General features: G+C 39.6%; 1 long non-coding RNA gene across 1 annotated transcript in view; it reads left to right on the forward strand.

Moving 5' to 3' along the window:
* The first annotated feature begins 15,388 nt into the window (after positions 1 to 15,388).
* Positions 15,389 to 20,495, forward strand: part of LOC138759339 (uncharacterized) — a 134,191-nt gene continuing 129,084 nt past the window's right edge. Inside the window, exon 1 of the long non-coding RNA XR_011354791.1 lies at positions 15,389 to 15,806. This is a non-coding gene — a long non-coding RNA (uncharacterized lncRNA). The remainder of the gene's footprint in view (positions 15,807 to 20,495) is intronic.

Raw genomic sequence — 20,495 nt, forward strand, 5'->3', positions numbered from 1 at the left:
TCAATTCCTTGTATGCCTGATTTGACCACCAGAACAAGGAAGAGCCACTGCGCACCCCCATGTCCCTTGATGATCCTCTACTGTTAGTATCTGAGGATGAGATGTGGGCTAACTTCAGGGGCACGAATCCGAGAAAAGCATCTGATCTCGACTGAGTACTGAAATCCTGTGCTTACCAACTTGCTAATGGATTCCCAGATATCTTCAACATCTCACTCTGACAGGGTGTGGTACCCACCTGTTTCAAAGAAGTACGTGGCATCCTGCCTAAATGACCATCGACCAGTGGAATTCACATCCATATGAATAAAATGTTTTGAGAGGCTAGTGTTGAAGCATACCACCTCCTGTCTGAACAGTGGCATGGATTAGTTCCAATCTGCCTACCACACCAACAGGTCTACAGCAGGTGCCATCTCATTGGCTGTACACAAAGCCCTGAAACACCTGAACTTCAGGATGCTCCTTATCAACTACAGTTTGGCAGTCAACACCATAATCCCCTCAAAACTCATCAATAAACTCTAAGGTCAGGGCCTCAATAATTCACCGGACCCTGGATTTCCTCACATCCAGACTCCCATAGTGAGGAATGGTAAGAACATCTGCTCCACCATCTCCATCAGTACTGGAGTACCGCAAGGCTACGTTCTTAGGCCTCCGCTCCACTCACTTTAGACCTACGACTGTAAGGCTTGGTAGGACAACAACATAATTTATAAATTTTCTGTGAATACCATGGTAGTGGATTGTATGAAAAGGGCAATGAGTCAGCAGACAAGAGGGAGATTGAAAACTTGGCTGAATGGTGCTTCAACAAGAACCTCCCACTCAATGGCACCAAAACCAAGGAGCTGATATTGGGCTTTAAGAAAGGAAAACCAGAGATCATTAAGGAATCAGAGGTGTAGAGGGTGAGCAACTTTAAATTCTTGTCAGTCACTATCATGTCGTCATGGAGGAAGCAGGTCAACGCCTCCACTTACCTACGAGTTTGTGGAGGTTTGGTATGACATCGAAAACTTCTACAGATGTGCAGTGGAAAGTGTGCTGATTGGCTGCACCACAACTTGGTCTGCGGGCACCAATACCTCTGAGCTGAAAGTCTGCAAAAGTTAGTGGGCACAGGTAAAACTCTCCCCACCAATGACATAATAAAAAGGACCGCTATCATTGGAGAGCAGCAGCAATCGTCAGGGATCTACACCACCTAGGACATGCTCTGTTCTTGCTGCCATCAGGTGCCTCGAGACTCATACTACTAGGTTCAGGAACATTTGCTACTCCTTCACCATAAGGATCCAAAACAACAAACTCAATCAGGGGCTCATTAAAAAGGACTCTTGCTTTGTAAACTATTTATTACTGAATATTTTTTCTGTATTGCACAGTCAGTTTGTTTCCATGTCTTCCTTTGTTTACATTTCTCTCTTTTGTAAACTTATCTTTTACATACGCTCTGACAATACATCTGAACTTCGAACATGTCTTAATAATTGAAGGAACATCGAGGAAGTGTCAGCTAAAGCATTTGCAGCCATGAATCAACACTGAATGCATTACGCAGCATAGGACTGTTTTCAAGACGTGGTCTTCCTGAGGAATATATATGGATAATCATTTGAAAAGTTCATAAAATAAAAATGGTCAAACATTGATTCTCATCTCCTCATCTTTACTCCAAAATGGAGATTCTGAGAGATCAGTGAAAGGGTCAGTGGAAAAAAAAACCAAGCAGGCCAAGTATTTTTTAAAATGAAAAACAGTCTCACAGATTTTTTTACTGTACTTCAAATTGACTCACTGATCCACCACAAGATACTCTAATGCAAAGTATACACAGAGTGGGCTTTGAATCTGTTTCAGCCAATGGTGCATTCATTCATTCAGGTGTCTTGCCATTCAGCGAGGCCAATCATGTCTCTCCATCCGTCACGATCTCTGGAGATGTTGCCTCCCCTGTTCTCCTTCGGTGAAGGCTCCATCTTTGAACTGAGACCGTAGTCGATGTTACATTCAGGATGTAAAATATACTGAAGAAAAATACTGAAGTTGTTTCCCGTTGCCTTCTTCAGTTGCAATGTCCATTCTGGACGGGTGACCCTGGCCATTGATCAGTAGATTCATCTGCCCAGCGTTTTTAGTTTTACAGCCATAAATTCCAATTTGTCGAATATCCTTGTAAAAACCATCCACCACCTGCAATCCATGGGTTCAAGTGACCCTGAATGGGAGGCTAAACAGGTCCTACACCTTGCCCAAGGATGACCTGTAGACTATCGATCGGAAGGAGTGCCTTACACCTCATTTTGCTGAGCCATTACGCAGCACGGACACCATGGTGCAAGAAACAACAAAAAAAATATAGGCCAGAGAAATACATGCTATAAAGGGCAAAGATTCAGATACCATGCTAAGCACAGCACGCGGGAGAATGATGAGAAAATTGGATACTAGGGACACAGGGTGCCAAGAATAATCTGTTAAAAGTTGATGAGAGATTTGTATTGTACACTTGATCTCAGCACAAGATATTTGAGAGGATGGAAAGCAAGATTGTGAGGGTGTGCATTCCTCCTGAAGTGAGTCCTATAATTGTTGAAAAAGATTTGACGAAGAACATGACTGAAGAAAGACAAGTATGATTCAGGAGATGAATGCTGCACAGACGGTGTCCCAAGAGTCCCTGAGATTAATAAGCAGCACTGAAACAGCTACAAAGATCAAAGTGAATCCAAAATCCAGTGAGTCGGTTAAAATTTGCATTGTTTTTGTGATAGTTTCACTCTTCCTTCATTTATAATGGGAACGAGGTTTAAGTATAGCATCAATGAATGAAGAGTTTGATTACATGTACCGTAAATTGTTTTGCACATGCATAAGAATTGAGTATTCCCGGGTATTTCTATGTGCAGTCTGCAGGAGTCATAGGTACATACAATATGCCCACTATCTATGACCTCATCTAAGCTACAGAGGACAAAAGCAAAACAGTGTGTATTTTAAAAAAGGCTGAAATACTCAGTGCAAAAAAACAGCAGGCTGTGCAGAGGCTGACTGACCAAATGAGAATCTTGGCTCCCCACCAATGTAGTCTCCTCAGTGTCTAACGTGTGACAGAAGGTTTTCCATCATTGTTTAAATCAAGATAAATACAAACAAAGGTCCAAAAAAAAAACAGCATCTGTTACCTATCAAACTTTGATTATTTTTGATGATGTTGAAGTAAACTGTTTAAAGATAGCTAAGTGCCTATAATCTCATGTTTGAAATCAGAATAAATTTCACCATATAACATAATGGACCTTTCATTTCAGGCACCTAAAACATTTTAGCAGTGTGAATTGAAGTATGATATCAGAAGTCAAGTGGGGGACTACTGCACTAGAAATCACTATTAATATCATAAATATTATGTGCTAAAAACATCATGCTGTGTAACAAAAGAGAAAGACGTTTCAGTCTAAATGCAGAATATTCAGACAATTCCAAATATGCTATGGGAGAAATGTTTCCATATTTTCCTGTATGCAGTTTTACTCCATTATAACTATACTTCTGTTGATGGCTGCTTCCTTAGGAAGTCCATTTTCTGACAAAACCCAATTAATTGTGCAAGCTTATATTGTTGCCTGGAGCATGGTGTCTTGATTATATCTTCAATATGGCTTATTACAGTTACATTGTGAGTGAAGTAAGCCACCATTAATGTGTCATAATATATTAATACAATGTTATAATAAACTAACAGGAATCGAATGGTTGGTTCTACTTCTCAGAAAATCTATTCTCGTGTGAGAGGAACGATAACATGTGTCATTTTGTTGTTCTTCACTGTAGATCGAATTCCAATAAAAAAAAGTCTTAAGGGTAGCCCAAATTCATTATTGAACTGTCCAGACTAAATATGTTTGGATTAGATGGAACATTTGATAAACCTGATTATTGTTAACTTAAATCAGATTGAAATCAGAACTCATAAGATCATCTGGTGTGGTTTATCAGCTTCTCATAATGTTATTTAAAGTGAAAAAGATAACTTTGATAACATGATATCATCCAGTGTCCAGGCCATTTATAAAAATATTTTTGTGATCTAACAATATTTTAAAGGGCAAAATATTATAACTCATCACAATCGCAACCGTGAAGGAGGTCGTTTGGCCCATTGGGTCTATGACAGCCCACAGAGAAGTCTCACTATCCTTTCCTGTGACCCAATTCTCGTCGCAATCTCACCATCTCCAATATTTCCCACCCAATTTGCAGTCAATGGGAGAACATGCAAATACTGAGCTGGCAGCACTGATTGAACCCACATGGCCAGCACTGTGACGCAGTAGCTCCGTAAGATGCTTCTGAGGTTCCTTAACAATTTCATTATCGCATGCATTACTGCAAACCCCGCTTTAAGGGGGGGGGAGGGGAGGATTTGCCTTCCTCAAAAGAAGTCATCACCATTTTCCATACACAAAGTCAAGAAAAGCAAGTTGAATAAAAAATACACATTACGTTTATTGATTTACCTTTTTTTGCCAATAAATCAATGAGCAAATTTTCTTTTGTATCTTAAATCTTTTCTTAGTAATTTGTGAACTCTTTAACCTAAACTTTCTATTATATTTTCAATTGGCTGTAATGCAGGGTTGGCATATTTAAAAGACATTAACTCTGAAATAATACTTAAATAAAAATATTGTTTCTTCACATTGTGATGTGACTCCTCTATTCTCCAGATAAGAGAAAGAACTGTGGATAGATAGATCTCCATCAGTTATGCCAACACTTTGACCATACTGATATAGGATTAGATATAGCCTCCAGTGTTCTTTAATACAGTAAGATGTTGAAACCTCTCCCATGATATTATGTAACTTCCATGTTTTAAAAAATTGCACATATTTTTGGTGGTAAGTTAGAAATGTGAAAAATCTAGGTTTTGGTGTAAACAAAGTAATTTTGTCTTGTTAATTTATTATAGCCTTTTAAAGAGTTTAGTATTGAAAACATTATAAACAGATAATAATGTGTTTTGTATCTTGTGGTTGATGAGATCATTAGTTGGAAGTTAATTCATTTATACTAATAGAAAGGAGATGACTTCATATATTCTCTTGAAAGCATATACTATTTTCCACATATAATCATGTCTTTTACAAGATTGAGTTGATTAAAAACTTGCTTTAGGAAAGAGATTCCTCCATCATTCTTCCCAATTCCCAAAATTGGGCTCAGCTGTTGAGCTGGTTTCCCATAATCTGTCCAAGGCAATTTTACATATTAAATGTTACTCAATGGGTTAATTCTTGCTGGAATCTTTTATTATGGAAGAAAAGTATATCCTATTGTATCATAACATTTCAAGCTATGGTTAGTAAAAGACCCCAGCCACATTCTCTTCTCCCTCTTTCTGCTCGGAAGAAGCCTTGGGAGAGTGAGATCATGCACCACCAGATTCAAGGACAGTTTCTTTCCTGCCATATCAGACTCCTGAACAAACACGCCAGCAACATATTGTATTTGCACTGTAACTTTGTAACTCTTCACCCTATGGTGTATTTTTATTGCTGGACTATGTACAGGTTGACTAGATGGATTACATGCAAGACAAACTTTCCCGCTGTACTTCAGTTCAAGAGAAAATAGACAAATTTGAAATTGAAATAACTAAAAATGCAATAAAACATTAAACCTTTAAAAACAGTAAATACAATAAAATAATACAAGTCCCATTTAATCAACAAGGCTAGGAATACTCATTCATATAAATGAGGAACATGAACATATGCTGTCAGACTGAAGAAATGGAGTCCTCAGCATTACACCAAGGATTCCCAGAATGATCAGTCTCTGCCACTGGGGTGGACGTGGAGTCCAGCGATGGGGCAGTATAATTAATGGATCTGCAAAAGTCCAGAACTCAGTTGGGAGCAGTGTAATGCCACTGCCCTTACAGAACTATGCATCTAACACTGAGCAACCAGCTTGTTAACAAACTGAATGAAACATGAGATGTACTGGCTTTTGTAAAGAGATTACCAACTACAAAAATGCCAGTGATATGAGCAGAAACAAGTATCAAAGTATTCCATCCATTGTGACTGTCAAAGGATGTTGGTAACAGCGTCAGTTTATTCCCAATGACGTTTACGGCCTTTCAGAAAAAAAAACAGCCAACATCCAGCCCCAAGCAGAAGTTGTTTTTGTTTATGAAGGTGCTTTACAAGCATCAGATAAGATATTTGACAGGTAAATTACTGGGCTATTAAATGCATAGCTTATAAGTGAGACTCTATTAACTGTAGTAGTACAATGTACAAAAACATTCCTTTCAGTAATTTAATATCATACTGGGGAGAAGGGAGGTAAGCTTATGAAATTTCTATTGTTGATGTTTCTAACAATGTGCAGAATGATTCACTGCATATAAAAAAACTCAGAACAATCCTAAAAGAAAATGATACAGAAATGATCATCCACAAAAAGTACTTTGAAATATAGATTAAACTAACATGAATTTGTTCAAGATTTTTGCACCCAATTATTCTCTCGCTCTAAACTTTGGGGATTAATTTTGATTTGAACTGCTAAATAAATTAAAGTATTGTGGGAAAAATCTTACTAATACCAATTTTCTATCCAGGTTGTAATGCTAGATATTTGGAGTCATGACTGTTTTGTATACAGTACATGCATTTACAGATACAGGTGCACCTCAACTTACAATGGGGTTGAGTTCTGGCAAACCCATTGTAAGTCGAAAAAATGTCTGTCGATAAAGAATACCGCATCTGCCACTTTTTATAATTACATTTTGAATACTTTTATTCCACAGTGAAACAAAATAATGTACATAGCTGAAAGCACACTGGGTATGAAGAATGTTTGAATAATTGAACTAAAATTAATTGCTGGATGATGCGTGTGGTGGAGTAGTGTACCGTAATCCGCATAGTAATCAAGTTCCAATCCAAAGTTCTAATTTACTGTCAGAATGCATAAATGACATCACATACAACTCTGAAATTCTTTTTCCTGTGGATCAGGCAGAATTTCTAACTGTAACTGTCAACTGTACTCAAGAAGAAAGAAATGTAAACAAACTGACCGTTAAAATACAGAAATATAAATATTCAGTCTTAAATAATGAGCAAAATTTGAGTACTTAAATGAGTCTCTGAATGAGGAGTCTGATGGTAGAGGTGCGCCAACTATTCCTGAACCAGGAGGTATGAGTCCTATGACACCTGTACCTCCTTCCTGATGGCTGCTAACCAATATATGTACTCAGCCAGATACTTGGTTAGGTACATACTACAGCAATTGTGTATGGAAAACAATTTTCCAACGAACGAGATCTTAATTAGTTTGATTATAGTCCTTTGATTGTATATTAATTTCACAAGGATACAGGAATGGATTAGACCCTTAAAGTATTTGCAGCTGCTCTGCAATAGAGCTCTAAAAGATATTTTAATTATTTTAATTCAACTCATAGTAGACAAATTAGCATTGCTTCATTGAAAATATACATCATAATCAAAATATATGCATTTTAAATGAAATATAATTATCAAACCACTCTGTTCATTTTTGATTTTTCTAATCAGGTCTGCAAAACACCCCAATAAAATGGCTTTATCTCCACCCAGTATGTGAACTCAGCAGAAATATATATATATGTGAAGTGCATGCATCAGATCAATTGTATATTTTAGGCTGTGATTCATATTTATCCAAAAACAAATACATTTTTGAATTATCTCATACTTATTCAGTCCTTGTCCTTGTGTTAAAAAAAAACCCAGTTTAAAAAAAAATTGTCGAAAGAATCAAAGACTTGTTGATACAAACCAAGGGTTTTATTAGCAAAAGACAAGAGCTCTTCACAGGTGGCCGACCAGTCCGGAATGATCCGACCTGGCTGATCATACAGTTTTGTATCTAAAGTATTTTCTTGAGTGAAGGCTGATCTAACATTTACGGATACAAGGTTGAGCAAATTTATAGTTATATATCTTGTGCTGAGTAATTCATATAAGATATTGAATTCTGAGCTCAGAAAAAGCGCCCTTAACTCTCTTTCTGCTTTCAAATTGTTACAGATTTCTAGTTGATAGATGTTCAGTTGCTTTTAAATATTGCTGGATTCTTACAGCTGAAGACTCCTTTTGTTTGACTTGTCACATTTTTCTAATTGTGTGCCTCAATTCAAAAACACTTCAGTGGCCATTTAGATGAATAGATAATGTTAAAACTAAAATCACAAAAATTGCAACAAAAAGTAGATATTTTCAAAGCAGCCAACATTTAGAACTCATACTTTTAAAGGAGATTTTATTTAAGAAACAAAGCTTGATTTTGTGTGAATATAAATACATTAGCGCTCTAAAAATATCCACAATCACTTCACATCGATGCATGACTGACAGTGCATAGTCAAATTTGCTTTATTTTGCAGTCATTTGTGGAACGACAAACTACCATGAGGAGTATTGAGGTAAACCTGCATTGCTGGTGTTTTCTGATGTACATTGATCACATACTGGGAAAACTCTTCCGTATTCCTTCTATCAGTGGAGTCAACTATGGGTCCATTGTTCACATTTAACCTCAAGCTTCAAGTTCCACTTCAGTGACTTGAGTGTTAAGGTCGAAATAAATGATTCAGGGATGGCTGAAAGTGTGCCGTACCTTCAAAATATCATTTGGATGAAAAATTAAGATGGATGCGAATGGAATTTGGTGTTCTCCCTCACATCTCACAGTTCAAGGTTTTATTATAATTTAATGATGCATAAAAATTTTATAGATATGATATACTTCAACTTTTGTCTGTGATAAGGCAAATAAAGAATCACCATGAGCATTGCTCAGCACCCCTGACAATAAGAGAAAGAGAGGCCAAAGAGAGTGCTTCCAGAGACGCTAAGATTTACCTCCAGCACTCCCGCAGCCTCCACCTCAGCCTATTGGCAACCTGAGCTCCAGATGAAAACCTCTGATACAATCAAGAAGCCTTCATCATCAGAGACCCTTCAGGAGCCATTCTTGACCTCAGCACCCTCTCAAATTCTGGTTCTAATACCTGCTTCTCATGAGTCGGTTACCAGCAGCCCACAGCCTGTGGGGGTCCTTCAGCACTGAACCCCTCACTGATCCTTTGCGGTGGTCATCATCCTGCAGCGGCATTTACTATGCCTCATGTCTTATCCAGTATCTATCATTTAATCAATATCACATCAATGAATTATTTGGTCACTGTTATTGCCACTGTTGAGCTGTTGAGTTTCTTAGCCTGATGCAGCAGGAAACAGAATCTTCAACATATTACCTCAATAATGTTTATTGACTTTAGTTCTCGCACATTCCCATCAACCTCTTCGTTTGCATCCATGTTCTAGCCTGACTTGCCTGAACACCAAAAGGCAATATACTTGGGCCAAGTAACTTATCGTCCCGCACAGTTTGGGGATGTGGGAGGAACCTGGAGCATATAGGAAAATGCACATGGTCATAGTACCAAAGATGAGAAAATAACCCAGGTCACAGGAGACATCAGCCAGCAGCTCCATTATTCCATCATGTCATTCACTGAAGGTGTATTCGGTGGATCTTGCATTTCCTAAATTATAAGAGTGATTATACTTTAAAATTACTTTTATTGATTGTAAAGTGATTGTGCAGATCTGAAAGACTGGAACTGTAGAAAACAAATCTTCCTTTCTTTCACCAGTGTCAAGACATCTTTCACTTGCACCTAAAGAAAGAACTGTAATCTCCTTTTAATATCATCTGTAAAATAGCACTTTCAGGATTTCCTCAGCGCTGCATTTAAAAAAAAGTAAGTTAGCTGACACATGAACTAATTTTATTGCCTGAATACCTAAAAGATGAGGCTCGAATCCTTAATGAAAGCTAAATGAACAGAGATGAAAAAGTGCAAACAATTTGCTTGGATATTAAAGAAATTGGGGAATTGGGTAAAAACACACTGCTGGAGAAACTCAGCAGGTCAAACAGTGTCCTTTATAGAGCAAAGGTAAAAATACAGAACCGACACTTATCAAGGGCTCAAGCCTTGATACCTAAACTTTGATAAAGGACTCAAGCCCAAAGCATATATTTTTACCTTTGCTCTATAAAGGATACTGTTTGACCTGCTGAGTTTTTCCTGCATTGTGTTTTTATTTCAACACAGTGCTACAGATTTTCGCGTTGTGCTTTGTGATAAGTGGTGGCGGTAAAAAGATCTGCCATGATCTTTTTAAATGGGCAGAAAATGGCCTCCTCATGCTTCTGTTACCGATGTTTTTATGTACTTTATACAAGAACACCAGGTGAGGTGAATGCGGTTTCAAAATAATCACAAAGGGTAATGAACAAAAGCTGTAACTGGTAAGGAAGGTGTACTTTGTGATTAACCAAACTGAAGAGGTGGGGAGTATTCTGAGCAGATGTTAAGTGTGTTTAGAAATTTATGTACTTTAATTATGTTTGCAGTGAGCTTTGTAAAATACATTGTAAGAAGTACAAATTGTATGGAACATCTTAATAACATTCTGTCTGTAGACGCTAACCTTGAGATATAGAGTAACTTCAGAAAAGTAGTGTAGGCCCCAAAGGGCTAATAGAAAAACAGCTGCCACTATGCAAAATAAATGTGAACTGATACTTTGGGAATAGGTGATGCTTTGAAAGTCACAATATAGAGTTTCATGACTGTGTCTAAGACAGGCAACAGCTTAATGATTTCATTTATCCCTCCTGTTCTTCGCAAACCACATGTCACTTTACATCCCTGACTCATGTGTGGATGCAAATATAGCATTTAATGTGAAAGTCAAATGTGGTTTTGGAGAAATCTGCACTGCAGATAAGCAGCCTGCATCTATCTGACATTCTCTGACTTCTTCTCCTTGCAGTATTATCGCAGTAAATTCTTACCTCTGCATCTTGCCAAAAACTATTTAACTCAAGGAGACTGTCAATTCATATCTGCAGTCGCTGGACATAGCCACACAATATCATAACAAGGAATAGGCGCTTGTCTGAAGAAACATTTAGCAGCTGTTTTCTACCACAGAGGAGCTTTCATTTCTCTTTCAGCAGCTAATGATGTCTTCAAAGATTCAATAAGGAAAGGCATAATTGATCGCAATTGTACAGTACTCAGCATTACTTGATCTGCGAGTTTGGATTACTTTTTGAGGCCAATTAACATTTCAACCCCACCCTGTAAAACATGAGAAATCTTGTTTTTGTAGAACACGTTTATATTAGCTGATATGGTTATCACATGAAAAATAGAAAACCCATAGCATAGAAATTGTGTTTGCAGTAATACAGGTTCTTTTATCCAAAATCCTGAAAACTGAAAACCTCTGAAAACTAAACATTTTTTCCATGGATGTTGTCTGCACACCAAGTCAAGTCAAGTCACCTTTATATTGTTGTTCATACCAAGCTCGCACACTAAATAGTGTTTCTCCAGGACTACGGAGCATATTTACATAAATATAAGTTAGAATGGAAGTTAAACAAATTGAAATATTAAGACATATAGCAACAGTCCACAGTACCCTACCCTCAAATGTTCTGGGAGTTCATGAGTCTGATGGCTTGGGAGAATAAGGTCTTGGCTGATCTAGATGTTTGGGCCTGAGGGCTGTAGAACCTGCTACCAGATGGCAGAAGGGAGAACAGTTTACTTGAGGGTGTGTGGAGTCGTTCACAATGTTTATTGCCTTTCGCCTGCATTGGGTGTCGTAGATGTCCTTCATCGTAGGAAGAGAGCCCCCAATGATCCTTTCTGCTGACTTCACTCTCCTCTTCAGGGTGTGGCGGTCCAAGGTGGTACAGCTTCCAAACCAGGCGGTGATGCAGTGTCACAGGATTCTCTTGATACATCTTCTGTAGAATGTAGTGTGGATGGAGGGTGAGAGATGAACTCCCCCCAGCCTTCACAGGAAGTAGAGGCGCTGCTGGGCTTTCTCGGCTATGGAGCTTGTATTAAGGGACCATGTGAGATTCTCCACCAAGGGCACTCCAAGAAACTTGATTCTCTTGATGATCTCAATGGTAGAGCTGTGAATGGTCAGCGGACCATTGGCCCCCGGGCCCTCTTGAAGTCGACAACCATCTCTTCTATTATTTTAACATTCAGATACAGGTTGTTGGCTGTGCCCCAGTCCATTGGTGACTGCACTTCACCTGTATGCTTGCAGTGAACTGAGATTCACTGATCATGGGTTGTGCAGATGGCTGGCTCCTCCCCCAGGCTCTGCCCCCATCTACCCATATATAACTCAGGTTTCTTGCCTAAACTCAGAGCCCTACTGAAGACCCTTGTAAAACCCTACCCTTTGTTATAAGCTAATAAAAGTGTGTGTTCTCCCTCCAGTTGAAAGAGCTTTCATTCGCACTACAATGCTGACTTGTCATTCTGACTGATCAGGCCCACCATAGTTGTGTCATCTGCGAACTTGCTGATGTGGTTTGAGCTGGGTTTAGTTGCACAGTCGTGGGTCATCAGAGTGAACAACAGTGTCATTCAGTCCTTGGTGGCCTCGTGCTCATTGTGATGGACTTGAAGATGCTGTTACCGATCGGGACTGCCTGAGGTCTCCCCGACTAGAAGTCAAGAATCCAATTGCAGAGGGAGGTGTTTAGACCCAGCAGATTCAACTTCCTTATCAGGCACTGGGGTATGAGTGTGTTGAATGATGAGCTGGTCAATAAACAGTATTCGAACATACGAGTCCTTATTTTCCAGGAGGGTGAAGGCTAGATGAAGGACATCATCTATAGAGTGGTTGGGACTGTATGCAAACTGCAGGGAGTCTAGTGACAGGGGCAGCAGGAACTTGATGTACCCCCTGACGTGCCTCTCAAAGCACTTCATGACAATGGACATGAGTGCGACAGGCCGGATGTCATTGAGGCAGGACACAGACAACTTCTTTGGCACAGGGACAATGGTGAAGACTTTGAAGCACGATCAGACTACGGCGCTTCTCAGGAAGCTATTAAAGATGTTGTTGAGAACATCTGCTAGCTGAGCCATACATCCCCTGAAGCACTCTGTTAGGATCAGCTTTCCATGGGTTGACCTTGCTTAGCTCTCTCTTCACATCTGCCACTGCATTTGGAGGACATTTGGAGGACAGGCGGTCTTCTTCGCAGCCACGTCATTTTTTTCCTCAAAGCACATGTAGAAGTTGTTCAGTGCATCTGAGATGGCTTGGTGATGTCTTGGATGTCCTTCCACATGGGTCATGCTTCCTTGCTGTCCAGGAAGTGACTATGGATTTGCTGGGCATGTGCACGGTTTGCTTCCCTGATGGCCTTGGACAGCCTGGCTCTTGCAATAGCTCGGACTACCAAAGTTCGCGTTTGGCACCAAACGTGACCCGATATGAACCATGCTCAACTCACACTTGATTATCTCATGTTGGTAATTAGTGGAACCCTAGGGAATCCTTACCTTATAGGCGCCAGCGGGGGAAAATTAGAGTCCAATGCCTCTAATTCTCCGTATATGGATGCTTGATTTGTCATAGACTGCCCGACACCCAGACAGATAACACTGGAAGGAGTCTTTAAAAGGACTCCAACCTGAAGACAATGGTCACCATAACAATGTTGACAATATTGTTGTAATGTGCTTTTATTGCATGTACATATTGTATGTTTTATTTAAAAATATAAAGTATGTAATTGAGAGCCCACCTCACTGACAAAGGCAAAGGAGGAAAAACCCAACACCCAACCCCAACCAACCAATTTTCCCCTGCAGCCGCTGCAACCGTGTCTGCCTGTCCCGCCTCGGACTTGTCAGCCACAAACGAGCCTGCAGCTGACGTGGACTTTTTACCCCCTCCATAAATCTTCGTCCGCGAAGCCAAGCCAAAGAAAGAAAAAAGTATGCTAGTACTTTTATGGTCTATCTTTATCTCACTTCATTTACCACCCCTCCACTCACTCCCGCCCCCCCAAGCACTACTGCCACCTCCCATCCAGCACCTCCGCAACCACCCCTGCCCAGCACTGCTGAAATGCCCCCCAAGTGCCGCCGCAATCCCCTCAGTCCAGTGCCACCACTCCGAACCTCCCCCCGCCCCCGCCCAGAGACCCTCCTAGTTGAAGTGTGTCTTTGTTTTAAGTGAATATGAAATCAGCACAATTACTTAGCGTACCGCCATTACTATTATTCTATTATCCAAAAATAATTCCGAATTCCAAAAAGTATCTGGTCCCAAGGGATTCAGATAAAGGAGTTACGTTTGAAGAGTTAATTCTTGTTTGAATTGCCCAGAAGGTCTGCAGCTCTCCCAAGTATTGTCCTCCTTCTTCTCAGAAATTTATTCCAGGCATTCTGACAGAGAGGAACAGTGTAGCAATGCTTTTAGAGCAGATTTAATGAAACCATCTTGGATCAAATTTCTTGGCAAATATGCAGGGGTTTTGTGGCTTTACTATTCTGTGGTATCATTTCCATGGCTTTTATTGACCAGAAGTTTTGTTTAGATAGGAAAAAGGATGTTATGTGTTTTTATTGAAGAGTACAAATTTCATTTTGGTAAATCCTTGTGATATTTAGCATAACAATATTCTTTTTGTGGATCTTATTCAAAATGTATACCAATCTGTGTAAATAAACAAATCATTACCAAGTATTTTGTTCATTCAAGTAATCTTTTTCATCTTTGGTTCATTAACAAGTATTGCATTAATCCATACCATAATAAAAAAAACAATTAAGATGTTCAGACTTTGCAATTTTATGGAGAATATTTTAAACTGCTAGTAAAAATGAAATGAATGTAATTGATTCAGCAAAGCTTAAAAGTGGATAGAAGAACAGATAGCTTCTACAATTCAATATTTATTCATTTGCTCAACCTCAGTTCTACAGGGAGGCCAGTGACGTAATGATCCACTTCAAAGTGAATTTACTAAACTTGTTTCAAGTTGCCTGAGCTATGCTAAATAATCTTACCAGTGCAGCTATGGAGATCTCTGTTGAGGCTGAAGTGCAGCAGATTTTTATATTCATGTAGAGTGGAGAAAAATTTACAAAGACCTTGGCTTTAATTCCCTTTTCTCTTCCTATGTCCCTTAATAGCGGTTGGGGGGTGGGGGGGGGGGGTGGTGGTCGAAAATAAGGGGAGTAGGTTCAAAGTAAAAGGATAAGAAGGGAGTTGAAAAAGATTTTATTTTACTCAGTGGGTGGTAGGGGTCTGCCTGGTAGAAACAGAAGACCTCATCTAATAAAAATAGCACCTGATTACATTCCTGGAGAGCTGTAACGTGTAGGAACTAGTTCTGGAAGACCTTCACAAGATTGAAACATGTGCATCAAAGATCTGTGTACTTGTACATATAGGGGAGAGAAAGGCGTGATTTCCTTGGTCTCATCTACTTCAATTAGCATAAAGCAATAAGATAAATGGCCTCCTGTAAATTGTCTGTGATTCTATGGTTGCAATTGTCACGTCATTGTTTTTGTTTCACTGTCCAGATGAAATATCTCCATCAGAGAGATATCCCTTTACAGTGAAAGATAATAGTATGTGATCAGAATTGTGAACAATTATTGCCTCATAGAAGCCGTGTGTTGAAAACTTTGACCTCAAGGATGTATAGGTCTGCTCTGCAGTGTGCATGGCCCAAATGGCAATGCTTCCAAGAAGCCATCAACCAGCCGGAGAAAATGATCTGATATCATTGACCACAATCTCATCAGGGACTGGTGGGAGCAGGAAGATAATGGGAAGAGGAGCATTTAAGAAGCACCAGAAAAGGTAGGTGCATGTTTAAATTTCTCCACTGGCTAATTAGCTGTAGCCAAGAAAAGAAAGGGAAACTCTCCAACATCAGTGCATCATTTAAGAAAAGGTGCACTGATCTTGGAGAGGGTTCAGAGGAGTTTCGCAAGGATGATTGCAGGAATGAAGGGATTATCATATAAGGAGTGTTTGATTGGTCTTGGCCTGCATTTGTTGGAATTTGAGGGGAAATCTCTTTGAATGATGAAGTAAATGCAGAAAGGTTGTATCCGATTGTGGGAGAATCTAAGACAAGAGAATATAACCATGATTGAAGGGCGTCTGCTTAGAACAGAGAAGCAGAGGAATTTCTTTAGCCAGAGGGTGGTGAATCTATGGAATTTATTGCCTGGTGGTAGTGGAGGCCAAGTCATTGATAGGTTCTTGATTTGCCAGGGCAACAAAGGTTATGGGGAGAAAAATGGGCAGTAGGGCTGAGTAGGAAAACGGATCAGCTCATGATTAAGTGGAGGGGCATACTCGATGGGCTGAATAGCCTATTATATTATGGGAGATTATTCAAATATATGGGTGTCCACAAATGGGTATTGGAAAGATGATGGGTGTGTCAATCTTACCCGAAAGAGTTATGGCTGAATTGTGAACATTGGACATAATCCAGAGGGAAAGTTGGTGGAGGTGGCTTTCTAACTTCAAAAAGGACAGCAAGAATGAGAAAATATTTTGATTCCGTGGAACGTTTGAAGGGTAGTCGCGATACAAGAAGGTGTCAGGGAAAGATATGGAATCTTGAAAATGATGCAATGCAGCAAAAAGTTATAGTGAATAGCTTATGATAAAGACAACTGAATGAACTCAGTACATTTTCATTTCGCTGCACTTACAATTGTATTTATAAATACAACCATATAACCATATACAGCACAGAACAGGCCAGTTCGGCCCTACTAGTCCATGCCGGAACAAATCCCCACCCTCCTAGTCCCACTGACCAGCACCCAGTCCATACCCCTCCAATCCTCTCCCCTCCATGTAATTATCTAGTCTTTCCTTAAATGTAAATAACGTCCTTGCTTCAACCACCTCTGCTGCAAGCTTATTCCACATCCCAACCACCCTCTGCGTGAAGAAATTTTCCCTCATGTTCCCCTTATAATTTTCCCCCTGCAATCTCAAAACATAGCCTCTAGTTTGAATATCCCCCACTCTTAATTGAAAAAGCCTATGCACGTTGACTCTCTCGGTCCCTTTTAAAATCTTGAACACCTCCATCAAATCCCCCCTCAATCTTCTATGCTCCAGAGAAAAAAGCCCCAGGCTGCTCAACCTTTCTCTGTAACTCAAACCCTGACATCCTGTCAACATTCTCATGAACCTTCTCTGCACTCTCTCTATTTTGTTTATATCCTTCCTATAATTCGGTGACCAAAACTGCACACAGTATTCCAAACTTGGCCTCATCAATGCTTTGTACAATTTCATCATAACATCCCAACTCTTGAATTCAATACTCTGATTTATGAAGGCCAACATTCCAAATACCTTCTTCACCACTCTATGTACCTGAGTATCAACTTTGAGGGTACTATTTTCCATAACTCCTAAATCCCTTTGTTGCTCTGCACTCAATTGTCTACCATTCAATGTATATGACCTACTTAGATTTGCCTTTCCAAAATGCAACACTTCACACTTATCCGTATTAAATTCCATCAGTCATTTCTCAGCCCACTCCTCTAGCTTTCCTATATCTCTTTTTAAGCTACGGTAATCTTCCTCACTGTCCACAATACCAGCAAACTTTGTATCATCTGCAAACTTACTTACCCAATTCACCACCCCTTCTTCCAGATCGTTAATATATATAACAAACAATAGTGGACCCAGGACCAATCCCTGAGGAACTCCACTAGTTCAATTATACAATTGTATAATTTCATATATGCAAATAATTACCTGAGAAAATTGTAATGGAAGTAGGAAGGTGGTTTTAGTTGTATCAGGATGGTGTGTGTGTTGTGTGTGTGTATATATATGTGTGTGTGTGTGTGTGTGTGTGTGTGTGTGTGTGTGTTGTGTGTGTGTGTGTTTAATATCTGTACCACGTAGTATGGCTTTTGATGCATTGATATATGTCACTGTTTCAATTGAAAGTTAACTGTTCTTTCTCTCTCTCTCTCTCTCTCTCTCTCTCTAACATCCCAACTATAATAACTACATGCAAGTTTTAGTGTTGACCAGTGCAACTAATTCCAGGTCACTAACTGGATACCAGTTATTTCTAGGTAAATTCTAGTTTTGCTGTGGTTATGAGATTTGTAACAGATTGCCACTTCTGTCATTTTATCTGGGGGTAAAGAGCATTGCTTCAATGTGTTGGCTGCAGATGAGGTCCTGCTATATGTGGACTCCCAGGCACTTGAAGAACTAACCCTCTGCACCACTGACCAATGTTAGACAATGGCATTATTCACCTATTTTATAATGGAACAATGCATTATTCATGTACTTTAATTAGCTAATTAAATAGTTCAGCTATTATATCATTGGATTGCTCACCTGTGGAAATTACTTTGTTCATCTGTGATATCAGCTGACAAGCATATTGTTTCATGGTGAAAACAATAGCTTGATTCAGTTACCATGTAGCTGCAAGCGAAGTTCTGCTTGCAGAAGCAGAGAACAGCGTTCAACCAACAATTTAATATCACATATTTAATTCACATTCGTTACTTCTTTCCAAAGAATGAAATGTAGTCTTTCAGAGCTAGATTTTAATTTTGTGTTGGATAGGGATTTGGGCTGTGTAACGAGGCTAGTGGCACATGGGATATAAGGATATTAGAGCAACACATCTCAATGAAACCAATGTATTACTTTGGTGACGAATTTATGTCAGTTGATTGAGTATAATTGACATTATTTCAGTTCATTATTTGAAAAAATGTTTACCACACATGCCAATTGAAGGTTTTTCAAGTTGGGAGCCAAAAAGAAGGAACTACCAGGATTTACTTGGCCTTGTTTTCGGAGGTGAAAATATTGTTCTTTGGCAACAAGAGGAAAAGATGTAATAAAAACACACTGAAATGTTGGAGGAACAGTCCACTGGGGGATTGGCAGAAATGAATTGGGTGTTGTCCACTACATCAAAGGTGTATGGAGCATCCATAGGATTTGACAAAGGGTATTTTGCTGATGCTTCTTCAAGGAATAAGTAGAATGAGCCAAGAGCAGGAAATTTCAGAATTCAGACAATCCCGGCTGGGGGAGGAATCCAGACCAACAAAAGGTGTTAATGGGATTTGATAAAGGGAGAGGTGAAAATTTATTATATTTGTGTGAAAGGAGACAGGGAAAAAGGAGCAACAAAGCTGGGAAAAGTGGGGTGGGGGTGAGTTTAATTAAGGAAATAGAAGTCAATATTAATGCCATCCAGTTGGAGAGTGCCCAGTCAGAAGATGAGGTGTTGTCCCTCCAATTTGTGGGTGGTCTCAGTCTGGCAGTGCATGAGACCATGGGCAGACATGTCAGCAAGGGAATGAGATGGGGAATTGAAATGGGTGGCTATTGAGTTTATAGAAGACAAATCCACACCAACTCCCACAGCTACCTCTACTACACCTCTTCCCACCCCGTCCCCTATAAAGATTCCATTCCATTTTCTCAATTCCTCTGTCGCTGTTGCATCTTCACCCAGGATGAGGACTTCCATGTCAGATCATCAGAGGTGGTCATTCTTCAAACAGCGTAGCTTTCCCTCTACCATCGTCAACTTGGCACTCACCCACATATCCTCAATTACCCTGGACCCCTCCACCTCCACAAGACTTCTCTACATCAGAGAGACTGGGCACAGACTGGAAGATAGTTTTGATGAGCATCTCAGGTCTGTCTGCCGCATAGTGTAGATCTCCCAGTGGCCACCCATTTCAATTCCTCCCCCCTGATCCCTTGCTGACATGTCTGTCCATGGTCTCAAGCACTGCCAGACTGAGACCACCCACAAATTGGAGGGACAACACCTCATCTACTGACTGGGCACTTGAGCAGGGCAGACAAGGAAAGAGACAATTCACATTGATCTTCAGCTTCATTCTGTCTTTTCAAGTCTACTGCAATGTATCACTCTTCAAGTTGTATATTTTAGAAACTGATTCCACAAAGAGACATTTATATTTTCTCAATTTTGAAAAGTTAGACCTGGAATATTTTCTGTCCATGATCAAATCCACTAATAGGAACAGTTTCTATTAATTCTTAGCTGAAGATAAAGATTTGTTGTTGTTCCAGCATATAGGGTAACTGACTAAAAAGGGAAAGGAAAGACAGAGGCAGATCTGACGGCCTGCCTCCTATTAAGTAATTATTGAGCACTACTGGGAAATCTAAAGCATTGGCAAAGAACAGCTGCACATAAATGAGGGTGGCAGTAAAGTAAAATAATTAACCAGTATTTCACATTCATAGCCCAATTATAAGAAATGAAATGTGCAATGAAATATACAAGGGAATGCAAATGCAAACTCTCAGAGCTTAGAAACACAATATCCAAGAGACTAACGGAGATTACAAAAGGAACTTCTTCACTCAGAAAATGGAGCCTTATTTATTAGATCAGAGAGAACATAGCTGATATCAGCTGCAATGATGGAACAAAATGCAGAGCCATAAACCATACAAATGGCTGTTGCATTTCCCAGT

This window comes from Narcine bancroftii, chromosome 3, assembly GCF_036971445.1.
Source record: "Narcine bancroftii isolate sNarBan1 chromosome 3, sNarBan1.hap1, whole genome shotgun sequence".
In the NCBI taxonomy this organism is placed as follows: Eukaryota; Metazoa; Chordata; class Chondrichthyes; order Torpediniformes; family Narcinidae; genus Narcine; species Narcine bancroftii.